Here is a 15291-nt window from a genome sequence, read left to right on the forward strand (position 1 = left end):
TGATTGGATCACCTTTAAAACATTTTGTTTTAAAATCATTAGTTTTGGTCTACGAAATAAAAGAACGGGTCCGGGAGTCGGTTACGTACGAGGAAGGATTAGCACCCTCGTAACGCCCAAAAATTGGTACCTAATTGATTATCAAAATGTCTTTAATGTCGGAAATTTAAAATTTTTGATATGCAATCCTTTTTTGATTTTTTTGACTTTTGAAAATTAGGGTTTACTTGTATCAAATAAATCAAAATATTATATCCAATAAGTAAGGACACAATATTTTTAAGATATTTGACACTAAGTTAGCCCTTTTTTGAAATCCCCATCTTGAAACAACAAAACACCACAGCCAGTAAGTTAGGACACAACGCTTTGAAATTCCAAAACAGTTGCTCGTATTTTGAAATTTTTTTTAAAAACTTAGAAGGGTACTTGACTATTCGAACTCAACGTGAAAATTTTCAAAAATAAAAAGGCAATGCTTTTAATAACTGGGGCAAAAGCCCTTTTAATAACTGGGGCATAAGCCCTTTTAATAACTGGGGCATAAGCCCTTTTGATAACTGGGGCATAAGCCCTTTTTTTAATAACTGGGGCATAAGCCCTTTTGCACTTCCTCCATCCATATAAAAACCCAACCCAATGCATTTATGAATATATCATGTGCATATCATACATATCATGTGCATATCATACATGTCATGTGCATATCATACATACCATGTTTATCAAAATCCCATGTATTAAATTCATATATAAACCCTAGGGGTATAATGGTCATTTTTAGCTAAGGGCAAAACGGTCATTTTCATATTATAAGGGTAATCCTGTAATCTTACCAAAAATTAGGGTTTCCATGTTCATTAAAGGTTACTAACAATTCATGGGTGCAAACAGTGATTCTGGCCCATTTTTAGCGAAATCGAGTTATTGAGCCTAAAACCCCTAATGGGCCCTACTTAGCCGATTTTGTCATGTAGGCCCATTTAGCCTATATTCCATAACGGTTTTATCAGTATCGATGCGTAATTTAGCAGGTTTTCCTTTTCTACCAATTTTTTTACAAATGGGCCAGAAAGCCCATTGGGCCCCACTTCGGCCCCTCGAGGCCCAACTTACCATGAACGCCAAAAATCGCGCTCTTACCGTTTCCAATGTTCCTAATCATCATCTCAACAAATCTCACTAACTAATGAGCGTTCGCTTGCTCACAAGTCCTCGAAATGCCAGAATTTCGGCATTTTGGCTTTTCGGCATTCATCGCTTTAAGCTATGAAAAGGGGTTCGTTACACACCTGTTTTGTGATATTCCTCGACGAGATCTCCTACACGATTTCTCCTATAATCAACCGTTAATAAATCAGCTCACAATAATTGAACCAAACCAAGAACCATCTAATATTAACATTTACACATTCGGCCACCATCCATAATGGCCTTAGGCACCTTACCTTTGCTGAGATTTATGACAAGATCTAGCCACTCCGGTGATCCAAGCTAATCCAAATCGACACTACGCCTTGCTATTCCTCCACTATAGAAACCATAAAAATATTAAAATAAGAACCCCATAAAGCCTATACCCATATTCGGCCACCTCCCTAAATTAGAGGGGTTTCGGCTTTTCTTAACCTCTATAATACCGAATTTAAAGCTACGAGCACTTACCAAGGTTCACCTACCCAAACGGTTCCAATCCCGTGTCAACTCCGATTCAACGCAGTCCCAACTTCAAAACACTAGCAAAAATCGCACCACAAGGACCCTAAGAATCGGCCACCAAGTCACCCAAGGATGCTGTGCTTTCGGCTTTTGGATCACTAAAGAAGAAGTGGTTATGGACCAAAAAGGGTGTTGACAAAAGAGTTGAAAGGCTTCTGACATAACACGAATCGGCTAAAAGAAAAAAGAACAAGTGTATACCTTTATGGAGAAATCGACTTCCCTTGCCTCCTTTGGGATTTGGCTCGTTGCTATTCGGTTAGCAATGAAAAGAAGGATGAGTTCAGCTTTTACCATAAATGAAAGAGAGGAAGAATGAGGGTAAAGAGTTTATGGACGAAATAATGGAAGAGAAAAGAGAGGAATTGCTTAAGAAAAATCGGCACAAGTGGGAAGAAAGAAAGAAAACAAAAGAGGAAAATGCCACCCTAAAACCCAATAGCCGAATTTACACTAACCTTCCCCCTTGGCCGGCCATCACTTCCCCCATTTCAAATCTCCTAAAATCTCTCCTAGATACGCTCCCCCTTATCTCTCCATCATCCCTAAAATCTCTCCCCTTATCACTCCTTAATCCATGCACTTGACTAATTCAAACTCCTCCAACAGAATCTACTTGGGTTCCATCACTTACCCCTCCTGCTCATAAAAATAAATAACCTTATTTGCCAACACAGGGAATCGATCCCATGTCTTCCCCTATGCTCCACACGCCACCTTATTAGGAGCTTAGTGGCGTCACCCTTGCCACTTTACTACAGCTCTTTTTGTGATATATTTCTCCCATAACTTTGCATAAGGTCACCTAGCCAGAACCCTTAACTCTTAAGTCCAAATTTTGAAAATTCTATCGAGTTTTGGCCAACACATGGGCCTTCCATAAGCCCATTTACATACTCAAATTATGAATTCCATAATCACATACCAAATTTTAGAAACTTACTTAAAATATCAAGAATCGCAAAAAACCCAAAAATTAGGATGTTACAACTCTACCCTCCTTAAAGAAATTTCAGCCTCGAAATTTACCTGATCCAAACAGTTGAGGGTATTGTTGATGCATTGCCCCTTCGGTCTCCGAAGTAGCTTCTTCCTTGCCATGGTTCCTCCAAAGTACCTTCACTAATGGGACTGACCTCCTTCTCAACACATTGACATCGCGATCAAGTATTTGCACAGGTTCCTCTTCGAAAGTCAAATCCGATCGTACCTCGATTTCTGCAACTGCCACGATATGAGTTGGGTCAGAATGATATCGCCTTAGCATGGACTCATGGAAAACGTCGTGAATACGATCCAGCTCTGGAGGTAACTCTAGTTGATAAGCCACTGGCCCTATCCGCTTAATAACTCGGTATAGCCCAATAAACCGTGGGCTCAACTTACCCTTCTTACCAAATCTCAATATCTTCTTCCAAGGCGAAACTTTCAAAAAGACCATGTCCCCTACAGCATATTCAATATCCTTACGTTTCAGATTGGCATAAGACTTTTTTCGATCCACTGCCTCCTTTAACCGATTCCGGATCACCTTAATCTTGTCTTCAGTATCTGCTACCAACTCTGGCCCAAGTATTTGCCTTTCCCCCACTTCTGCCCAACAAGTAGGCGAACGGCACCTTTGACCATATAGTGCCTCATAAGGAGCCATCTGGATACTTACTTGGTAACTGTTGTTATACGCGAACTCCGCCAATGGCAAATGGTCCTCCTAGCTGCCCCTAAACTCAATAGCACAACCCCTCAACATATCCTCTAAAATCTGAATAACCCTCTCTGACTGCCCATCCGACTGAGGGTGAAAAGCCGTACTGAAGTCCAATCGCGTTCCCAATGCCTCATGCAACTTCTGCCAAAACTGAGATGTAAACCTTGGGTCTCGGTTCGAAATTATCGATACTGGCATACCATGCAACCGCACTATCTCCGCCACATACAACTTGGCCAACTTCTGAAGTGAGTAATCGGTTCGGACAGGTATGAAATGAGCAGATTTCGTGAGCCTATCCACAATCACCCAAACCGAATCTTTCTTAGAAGGTGTCTACGGCAACCCACTCATAAAGTCCATAGTTACCCTTTCCCACTTCCAAAGTAGTATCTTTACCGGTTGTAACAATCCCGAAGGCAGTTGATGCTCGGCCTTCACTTGTTGACATGTCAAACATCTCATTACAAATTCGGTCACTTCTCGCTTAAGCCCAGGCCACCAATATAGCTCTCGCAAGTCTCGATATAACTTACTCTCTCCTAGATGCATAGCACAAGGTCTATTATGTGCCTCTTTCAAAATCATCAATCTCAAGTCAGAGTTCTTCGGCATACAAATTCTCCCTCGAAAACAAATAACTCCCTCACTATTTAACCCAAAGTCTGGATTCTCCCCCTTCTCAACTTGCTGAAACAAAGGAACCAACGACTCGTCTTCTAACTGTTGCTTCTTAATCTGTTCTACCCAAGTTGGTCTCACTTGTAACTGAGCCAATAAACTTCCGTCGTCATACAAACTTAGACAAGCAAACATCGCCTTCAACTCCACTACAGCCCTTCGACTTAGTGCATCAGCCACAACATTTTCCTTACCTGGATGGTACTCAATCGGACAGTCATAGTCCTTTAACAACTCTATCCACCTTCGTTGTCTAAGATTCAACTCCTTTTGAGTCAGAAAGTACTTAAGACTCTTGTGATCCGTATAGATGATGCATTTCTCCCCATACAGGTAATGCCTCCATATCTTAAATGCAAAGATTACCGCTGCCAATTCCAAGTCATGCGTAGGGTAGTTCACCTCGTGCGGTTTAAGCTGTCGTGAAACATAAGCGACCACTTTACCCTCTTGCATCAACACGCAGCCCAAACCTACATATGACGCATCGCTGTACACAGTGAAATCCTTACCAGACTCTGGCTGAATCAACACTGGCGCTTCTGCCAAAAGCTTCTTCAACTTCTCAAAAGCCTCTTGCTGCTTATTTGTCTGAACAAAAGGTGCCCCTTTCCTTATAAGTTTCGTTAACGGTGCTGCCAACACAGAAAATCCTTCCACGAATCTCCAATAATAACCTGCCAACCCCAGAAAACTTCGGATCTCTGTTACCGACTTCGGTGGCTTCCATTCCAAAATTACTTCAATCTTTCGAGGGTCCACCTTGATCCCCTCAGCAGACACAACATGCCCCAAGAAGGTAACTTCTTTCAGCCAAAACTCGCACTTACTAAATTTTGCATAAAGTTGCTTTTCCCTTAACACCTGCAGCACTACACGAAGATGCTCATCATGCTTCTCTTCCGTTTCTGAATACACCAAGATGTCGTCAATAAAAATGACTACGAACTGATCCAAGTATGGCTGGAACACCCGATTCATCAAATCCATGAATGCTGCCGGTGCATTAGTCAAACCAAAAGGCATTACCAGAAACTCGTAATGACCGTATCGAGTTCTGAACGCCTTCTTATAAATATCCACTTCTTTAACTCTTAATTGATGATATCCTGACCGAAGGTCGATCTTAAAAAATACTGAGGCTCCTTTTAATTGGTCGAACAGATCGTCGATTCTTGGTAACGGATACTTGTTCTTGATAGTTAGTTTATTCAACTGCCGATAGTCAATACATACGCATAGTCCCATCTTTCTTCTTTACGAACAGTACCGGTGCGCCCCACGGGGAAACACTTGGTCTTATAAACCCTCTATCCAACAGTTCCTGTATCTGAGCTTTCAATTCTACCAACTCCTTTGGTGCCATCCTATAAGGCGTAATGGACACAAGAGCTGTTCCAGGTAATAAGTCGATTCCAAACTCGACTTCTCTGTTCGGGGGTAATCTAGGAAGTTCATCTAGAAATACATCTTGAAATTCCTTAATGGTCATAACCGACTCTACCGTTATCTCCTCAAGTCCGGTTTGACTTACAAAGGCCAAGTACACCTCACAACCTTTCCGAATCAACTTCTCGGCTCTTAAAGCCGAAACAACATTGGACAAATAATCCCTTCGTTCCCCTATGACCATTATCTCCTCATCTTCGGCAGTTCTTAGTACCATCCTCTTTGCAGCACAATCCAACGTCGCCTTGTGCTTAGTTAACCAGTCCATTCCCAAGATAAGATCAAAATCCCCAAATGGCAGCTCCATCAAATCTCCTTCAAAAGTTTTATCTTGTCTCTTTAAAGGCACTGCCCTAAAAAGTTTATCTACTTTAACCGAATGTCCCAAAGGGTTATCACCGATACCCCACTCACAGTCTCCTCAAGAAGCACATCCAAAGCCCCAGATACGTCACAAGTAACATACGAGTGAGTGGAACCTACATCAATCAAAGCAGTGTAAGGCGTGCTATGAATGAAGAACGTACCAGTTATAACATCAGAAGTGTCACCCTCCTCACGACATCGTGCAACATAAACCAACGCCGGTTGTCGAGCTTCAACGTGTCTAGCACCCCTGCCAAGTGCCCCACGTCCTCGTCCATTACCATTGCCACCTCTACCTTGCCCACGACCCCTCTGTAGTGGTGGTCCTCCTCACCGTGGTTGGACATCCCTTTGCTCTGCAGCTAACTCCTGAGTTGTCTTCCGAGAACACTCCCTGAACTTATGCTCCTTAGACCCACATCGAAAACATGCTCCAGTTCGTTTCCAGCACTCCCCTATATGCACCTTACCCAGTCCTTGCAAGCCTGCGATCTATAAGTATTTATTGGAACTGCTCGAATTGGTTCTTCCATCCTTTCTCTTTTAACATTTCGATTCGTTGCACTTGAGGGTCTAAAATCCCTCTTAAACCTGGGTCGATCCTTCTCACGATTCTGCCGCTCAATCAGCTTCACCTCCTCGACTATCTTAGCCTTCTCTACCAATGCAGCAAAACCACGCTCCCTTTGTGGAGCTATCAATATACTAAGCTCATCGCAGAGGCCATCCTCAAATCGAACACTGCGCTTATATTCAGTTGCCACTATCCCGCTGGCATATCGACTCAGCCTCAAAAATTCTGCCTCATACTCCGCTACAGTCTTATTACCCTGTGTTAGATTCAAAAATTCCTTCCGACGAGCATCCATATAACTAGCTCCAACATACCTCCCCTTAAAAAGCAGTTTTGAACAATTCCTAGGTTACTTGCTCAATTGGGGTACTCTCCCTTACAGTGATCCACCATCGGTATGCCTCGTCACGTAGCAGTGATCCACTGAGCAGTCTAGATCGTCCATGATCCGTTCTGTTGCCTCTAGCCAATATTCTGCCACATTTAGGGCTACTCCAGATACACCCCTAAATACTTCTGCTCCGTTGGCCCCGAGTCGCTCCGATATGGACCCCCTATTCACTGTCCCAGTGCTAGCTCCAGCAACCCTTTCCAAAACCCTTAACATGGCTTGAGACAAAGCGTCATCCCCCGCAGCTCGATCATAAGACCCAGTCTCCGTTGCTTGTGGCACAGATGCCTCCTCAGCTGGCCTATGCCCTGAGGATGAAGATTTAGCTTGCACCCTTCCGCGACCACGTTCGCGGCCTCGTCTACGAGCTCCTCTTGTACTCATATCGAATTATCTGATTATGAGTTTTATGAGAATAGTATAATGTTCCACTGTTTATTAAGAAAGTGTCTTATGGAGATATAACAGTTCAAGAATTGTTTTCGTATCATCGTAGCCTAGCTACAGTCTCATTTCTATCGTTTTACAGCCTTACCCTATCTAAAGTATCATAGCAGGGTCTCAGTACTATTCCTAATATCATATCATTACCATATATCGTAAGGAAAATATACTTACAGACTTGGTGCCGGGGATTTAGTGCGCCACTTCTTTCTCTAATCCATTTAAAACTCAAAAAGCCATATTTTTACTTATAGAAGGTAAAAATTTAAAAATTTTGATTTGAAAGCACCCTTATTTTGACACTCTTGTTTAAAACAGAAAAACTTGTACCATTTTAACATGTATACTTTGTAAAACATCTTTGAAAAGAATTTTCAAAAACCAATTCCAAAAATACCCTTCTTAGGCCTAATTTTTGGAAAATTTTTAGACCCGATCCACAGTCGAGTTGTTACAACCTAGGCTCTGATACCACTAAATGTAATACCCCAAATTTAGCCCAGACGTTATGGCCGAATCTGACGTGCCACATTGGAGTTGAAAACCCATATTCCGTTTTAGTGTTTTAAAAACCATATATTTTGTTGAGTTAACAAAGTGAATGGAAGTTGGGCACCAGGTAGGTATCCGAGACAGAGGAGGTGAGCCATGAAGGCTGCTTAAGTACCGAGCTCTTCAGTTGGATCCAATCCTAGACATGCCCACAACCATTGCCACACTTTGTTATATCGAGTTTAAATTTGTTTAAGTGAACCTCTTTGATAAATCGAATAATCGTGGTGTTGTGATATTTTGAAATCAAGTATCGTTTTGAAATCACGTCCTAAGTCTAGCCCATTTGAATAATTATCAACCAGTTTTAAAGTTATTAAAAATAAAATAATCCCGACAAGAAATGAACAGGTAAAATGACATTATTACAACCCAAGAATAAATAATAATTAAAGGAAATTTAAAGAAAACCAATGCTTATTTAAAAGCCCAAAGGCGATCACCGCGGCCACTCTGAAACCCCTCTAGCTCCAAGTCCCCACATCAAGGCTCACCTGCAAGGTTAAGGAAAGGGGGTGAGTTTGGAAACTCAGTGTGCAACAAGCCCTTTTTAGAGCCCAAATCAATATCAACCTACTGGGCCTTAGCCCAAGTCCAATTTCAATATGTATATACTGGGCCGTAGCCTTTTACTGTAAACGGTATGGCCCATAGGCCCATTTCAATATCACATGTATCGTCAATGAAAAAAAACAATGAATGCAAGCCCATTTGGGGAGACTACTCGACCCACCATCCGCTATTCTATACCCGTACCAACCAACACACCATGTGGGGAATAACTCAACCCACCCAACCATAACTCTCCACTGGCAGTATAGCTACTTTATCATATAACTGGAGGCCTAGCCTCTTTTAATAACTGGGGCAAAATCCCTTTTAATAACTGGGGCATAAGCCCTTTTAATAACTGGGGCATAAGCCCTTTTGATAACTGGGGCATAAGCCCTTTTTTTAATAACTGGGGCATAAGCCCTTTTGCACTTCCTCCATCCATATAAAAACCCAACCCAATGCATTTATGAATACATCATGTGTATATCATACATATCATGTGCATATCATACATGTCATGTGCATATCATACATACCATGTTTATCAAAATCCCATGTATTAAATTCATATATAAACCCTAGGGGTATAATGGTCATTTTTAGCTAAGGGTAAAACGATCATTTTCATATTATAAGGGTAATCCTGTAATCTTACCAAAAATTAGGGTTTCCATGTTCATTAACGGTTACTAACAATTCATGGGTGCAAACAGTGATTCTGGCCCATTTTTAGCGAAATCGAGTTATTGAGCCTAAAACCCCTAACGGGCCCTACTTGGCCGATTTTGTCATCTAGGCCCATTTAGCCTATATTCCATAACGGTTTTATCAGTCTCGATGCGTAATTTAGCAGGTTTTCCTTTTCTACCAATTTTTTTACAAATGGGCCCAAAATCCCATTGGGCCCCACTTTGGCCCCTCGAGGCCCAACTTACCGTGAACGCCAAAAATCGCGCTCTTACTGTTTCCAATGTTCCTAATCATCATCTCAACGAATCTAACTAACTAATGAGCGTTTGCTTGCTCACAAGTCCTCGAAATGCTAGAATTTCGGCATTTCGACTTTTCGGCATTCATCGCTTTAAGCTATGAGAAAGGGTTCGTTACACACCTGTTTTGCGATATTTCTCGACGAGATCTCCTACACGATTTCTCCTATAATCAACCGTTAATAAATCAGCTCACAATTATTGAACCAAACCAAGAACCATCTAATATTAACACTTACACATTCGCCCACCATCCATAATGGCCTTAGGCACCTTACCTTTGCCGAGATTTGTGACAAGATCTAGCCACTCCGGTGATCCAAGCTAATCCAAATCGACACTACGCCTTGCTATTCCTCCACTATAGAAACCATAAAAATATTAAAAGAAGAACCCCATAAAGCCTATACCCATATTCGGCCACCTCCCTAAATTAGAGGGGTTTCGGCTTTTCTTAACCTCTATAATACCGAATTTAAAGCTACGAGCACTTACCAAGGTTCACCTACCCAAACGGTTCCAATCCCGTGTCAACTCCGATTCAACGCAGTCCCAGCTTCAAAACACTAGCAAAAATCGCACCACAAGGACCCTAAGAATCGGCCACCAAGTCACCCAAGGATGCTATGCTTTCGACTTTTGGATCATTGAAGAAGAAGTGATTATGGACCAAAAAGGGTGTTGACAAAAGAGTTGAAAGGCTTCTGACATAACATGAATCGGCTAAAAGAAAAAAGAACAAGTGTATACCTTTATGGAGAAATCGACTTCCCTTGCCTCCTTCGGGATTTGGCTTGTTGCTATTCGGTTAGCAATGAAAAGAAGGATAAGTTTGAATTTTACCATAAATGAAAGAGAGGAAGAATGGGGGTAAAGAGTTTATGGATGAAATAATGGAAGAGAAAAGAGAGGAATTGTTTAAGAAAAATCGGCACAAGTGGAAAGAAAGAAAGAAAACAAAAGAGGAAAATGCCACCCTAAAACCCAATAGCCAAATTTACAATAACCTTCCCCCTTGGCCGGCCATCACTTCCCCCATTTCAAATCTCCTAAAATCTCTCCTAGATACGCTCCCCCTTATATCTCCATCATCCCTAAAATCTCTCCCCTTATCACTCCTTAATCCATGCACTTGACTAATTCAAACTCCTCCAACAGAATCCACCTGGGTTCCATCACTTACCCCTCCTGCTCAAAAAAATAAATAACCTTATTTTCCAACACAGGGAATCGATCCCATGTCTTCCCCTATGCTCCACACGCCACCTTATTAGGAGCTTAGTGGCGTCACCCTTGCCACTTTACTACAACTCTTTTTGTGATATATTTCTCCCATAACTTTGCATAAGGTCACCTAGCCAGAACCCCTAACTCTTAAGTCCAAATTTTGAAAATTCTACCGGGTTTTGGCCAACACATCGGCCTTCCATAAGCCCATTTACATACTCAAATTATGAATCCCATAATCACATACCAAATTTTAGAAACTTACTTAAAATATCAAGAATCGCGAAAAACTCGAAAATCAGTATGTTACATCCTCCTTCGTTGAAATTTGCAAGAGGAAGCCATGGCTAGGGTTTTTCAAGCTTTCAAGCTCGATTGTAAGTTTGTTCTAGCCCCGTTTTTAATGATTTTCGTGTTTTTGAAATCCTGGTAACACGATCTAGCTATTTCTACCATGAATTTGAGATATGATGAAGGTTTAGGTTTTGACCCATGTTATAAATTTTTGTTTTTTGATGTTTAATGGTAGATTATGCATGTTTATGGTTAGAGAAACGGCTTTTACTAAGTGATTTTCGGTGAAAACGTCCAAAATGACTAAATTGTAAAAGTTATAATATATGTAGTAAAAGTGTGTTTTAATGGAAATTGTGGGCTACTATAGTTATGAAAATGATTCGGCTAAGGCTTGTATGTTAAATAAATAGAATAAATTTCATTTTACGAGCCTAGAGGCAAAAGTGTAATTATGACAAACTTTAGGGGCAAAATCATAATTTTTCTATAGTATGATTTTTGGGTCACATTGAGTAATGTGACTAATAAGTGGGCTAAATGTGATGTTATAGATCAAATAAAACGAGATTCGGACCTAGGACGAGGGAAAATGAGTAATTAACATTTAGGTCCCTCTTTGCCATTTTGGTGATGAGATAAGTTCATATGTAAATAATGCTATGTTATGTTTGTATTTTAAATATTCTAAATGCTTTGATAATGTATGAAATAAATGATTGATTCTATGGTTGTATTTGACGAAGTTCGGATAAGTGAGAAAAATCTCGTTTGAACCTTAGGTATAGAAGAGGATAGAGTGACATATCACTAAATATCTTTATGATGTATGTGTGATTATGTGATCCGGGTGCTAGTCTCATACGTCTACCGGTGGTTGGGTAGTCCGACATGTGCTGCGGATACTTGACAACTTGTGTGAGCAACACTGCGTAGTTGCATCTTGACCATCAGCTTGTGTGGAGCATTTATGTGATATGAGATATGAGTTAGGTTTAGCTACATATGTGGCACTTATGTGCAAAGACTTTCCGTGTATCCATTTAGTATTCCAAGTGTTCAACGGGTATGCCAAAGATGAGAAAGTAAGTGGTTATGTTATGAGATGGTACAGGTATGTACGTAAAGATTTTACGTATTGACTTCATATTATTATGAGTTATGATCACTATGAAAGTGATTTTGAGATAGCCCTACGATTTTTGATTTATGGTCATGATGTATAAATGCATGGAAACACGGTTGATGACTATATGTTAGGCCTTGGAGGCCCAATTGATTGGTGAGATAGTAAATATTGTTTATTTGAATTGTGATTTATTGGTTATGAGTACTTTTACTAAGATGTTTAAAATGATTTGCTAATTATAAAAAATGCTGCAATGGAGAAATTATAGCTGCTAGACTGAAATTCGAGTAAAGTTAAATTATTTTAATAAATCAAAAGAGAGTAAACAGGTGAATAGGTTATATTACAGCCTTGAGATTTATAGCAATTTTTATATTAACTTATACTTATATTGTCAAGCATAGTATATGACTAGCATGAGTTGCTCATTATTTTCATATGAACTTACTAAGCTTTGAAACTTACTCCCCTTCCTTTCCCATCTCTTATAGGTTAATTTAGTTAGCTCGGGTTGGAGGCCGCCGGAGATGTCATCACACTATCATGCTATCATCGTAGGTAAAAATGAATACAAACCTCTTAAGTTTATGGTATTTATAGGGACTTAGTCAATTGTGAATGTGTCATTACGATTTAGCCAAAGGTATTGGCTTGTAATGGTTAAGGGTTTGATGTATGTGAAGCCATGTAAATTGGCTTATATTGATATTTGATTCATTTTATATAAGGCCATGAGATGTGGCTTATATTGATTATTAGGTTGTAAGCTTATTTATTTAAGTATACATGTTCCCATCCAATTGTGATGTGGTTGGTGATTGTGTGTATGTGATAAGATGTGTTGTAGCTATGAATGCTTGATGATCTAATTGGGATTTGTTTAGCATGATGATAACCATGGCTCAAATGAGAATTGGTAAGTTGGGCTTTACAAAGTATAAAGTCTTATACATGTATAAGTAAAGATGAAATGATCACGATCATGTCTTGTTTGTGTATGTTTAAGTGCTCACTTATGCCATGTTAAGTGCCTTTGAAGTCAAGTATGTGTATGTGCAAATAAGGGTGGCAACTGGCTTGGAAAATAACCTCAAATGTAACACCCTTACCCGTGTTTGACGCCGGAATAGGGTACAAGGCATTACCAGACTTAGTCACTAATCATCGTATAAAAACCGATTCATAATTAATAACATAATCAAGACTATCTACATTAAATGACTTTATACAATAGAGACCTTCAAATAACATAGGTCAGTATTTTAAGCCAATTCCTAGCAACTTAATAACAATTAAATGAGTTTCTATATATGCCAAAGACTTAAAATACTTTAAAACCTTTATATATCAATCAATAGTTTGATAGTGTGATTTAACCTCCGGCGACCTCCAACTCGAGCTAACATCCGCGACACTATAGGAAAAAGGAAAGGAAAGGAGTAAGCATTATAGCTTAGTAAGTAAGTATGTAAATATTAATAAACAATACATTATCATACTTTAAATAAAGTCACAATATGTTCCCGGAATATTACCATCACAAACACACATACTTTCACTATTACAATCATAAACAGGTTCAAAATAAGCTGTCTAGCAGAGTACCAGCAATTAAATTATTTATTTCTGGAGTTACAAAACTAAAAATTACAAACCGTTAATTTTTCTTGAAACTAGATTCACGTATATTCTTACCATAAAATTTTCAAAATTTTTGGTCTAGCCAATTAGTACAGTTTATTCATTGAAGTTACCCCTATTTCACTGCTCAACTGTTCTGACTACTCTTCACTACGAATCAATTTTCTCCTCCTACAGAATTCAAAGGATGTTATCTTTTATTTCATTTGAAACTAGACTCATTAAGGATTTCAGGAATATAAATTATATTCCCTAATTATTTTTGTACAATTTCTAATGATTTCTCGAAGTCAGAACAGGGGATCACGTAGTCATTCTGAACAAGTCTCTCAAAAACTTAAATATCTCATAATAACTCATTAAGCTCTAATTTGATATCTCATTCAGTCTCTGATTCAATTTTTACTATTTTTGGTAAATTTTTAGATTCACGTCACTATAACCATCTGGAACAGTTTTATTGTCAATTTTGATCTTTCACACTTCAATTGTATTCATCACTTTCCCATAACAATCTTTCCAATTTCCAATCACATATCGAACATGCTCATAAGTTACACACGTATATACTTTCACTTATCATCACAAAGTCATACACAATTTCATTTAATCAATTTCCCAGTTGAACGCTTCGGAATAATAACAGATACACAATGGTATCACACACAACCCACCTTTAAAATTGAAGCTCTCTTTTACACATAGTGGCCTTCACTTAGCACCACTCATGTGACCTAGCTCGATTGTACATATAATTTTGGCTCTCTTGTACACATGGTGAACACTTAGTACCACCCATGTGACCTAGCCAGTTTATCTCGTAGCTCTCTTGTCTACATGGTGTCCTTCACCTGGAACCATGCATGCGACATAGCTACATATATCTCGTAGCTCTCTTGCCTACATGGTGTACACATAGTATCACCCATGCGAGCTAGCTACATCATAATGTCTCGTAGCTCTCTTGTACACATGATGTGCACTCAGCATCATACATGTGACCTAGCTACATACCATCTGTATCATCCAATCTTTCTGAAGGTTCAATCGGGATTTCTCTCTCTTTCTAATGCTTGATTCCATACTTCCAATAGTCAATTATGATTCAAAAATCAGCTACAATACATAAAATATGTTGAAATACAAAAACATAATAAAGATAATGTATTATTTACATACAAACTTACATACTTTCTCATTTCCATGTCGAATTAATATTGAACATTTAAATCATCATAATTATACTTACTTTCAACACCTCGACAATCATAGTAAATATATCAATTTTACATTGAAACATGCATAAATTAATGCTTATTATACATATGAACTTACCTCAATACTAAAACGGTCATTTTACCAACTTTCCCGATTTTCGATTTTTCTCCTATTCTAGATTCAAATCTCGTTTTCCAGGATCTAAAACATAATATTTTACTTATTTAATTAATGTACTATTAAAAATAGTCCTTAACTCAAACTTTTGCAAAATTACAATTTTACCCCTAAACTTTTGCATATTTACACTTTTTCCCCTAGGCTCGGGAATTAAACTTCATCCCTTATTCTTAT

This window comes from Gossypium hirsutum, chromosome A07 (genome assembly GCF_007990345.1).
Source record: "Gossypium hirsutum isolate 1008001.06 chromosome A07, Gossypium_hirsutum_v2.1, whole genome shotgun sequence".
Taxonomy (NCBI): Eukaryota; Viridiplantae; Streptophyta; class Magnoliopsida; order Malvales; family Malvaceae; genus Gossypium; species Gossypium hirsutum.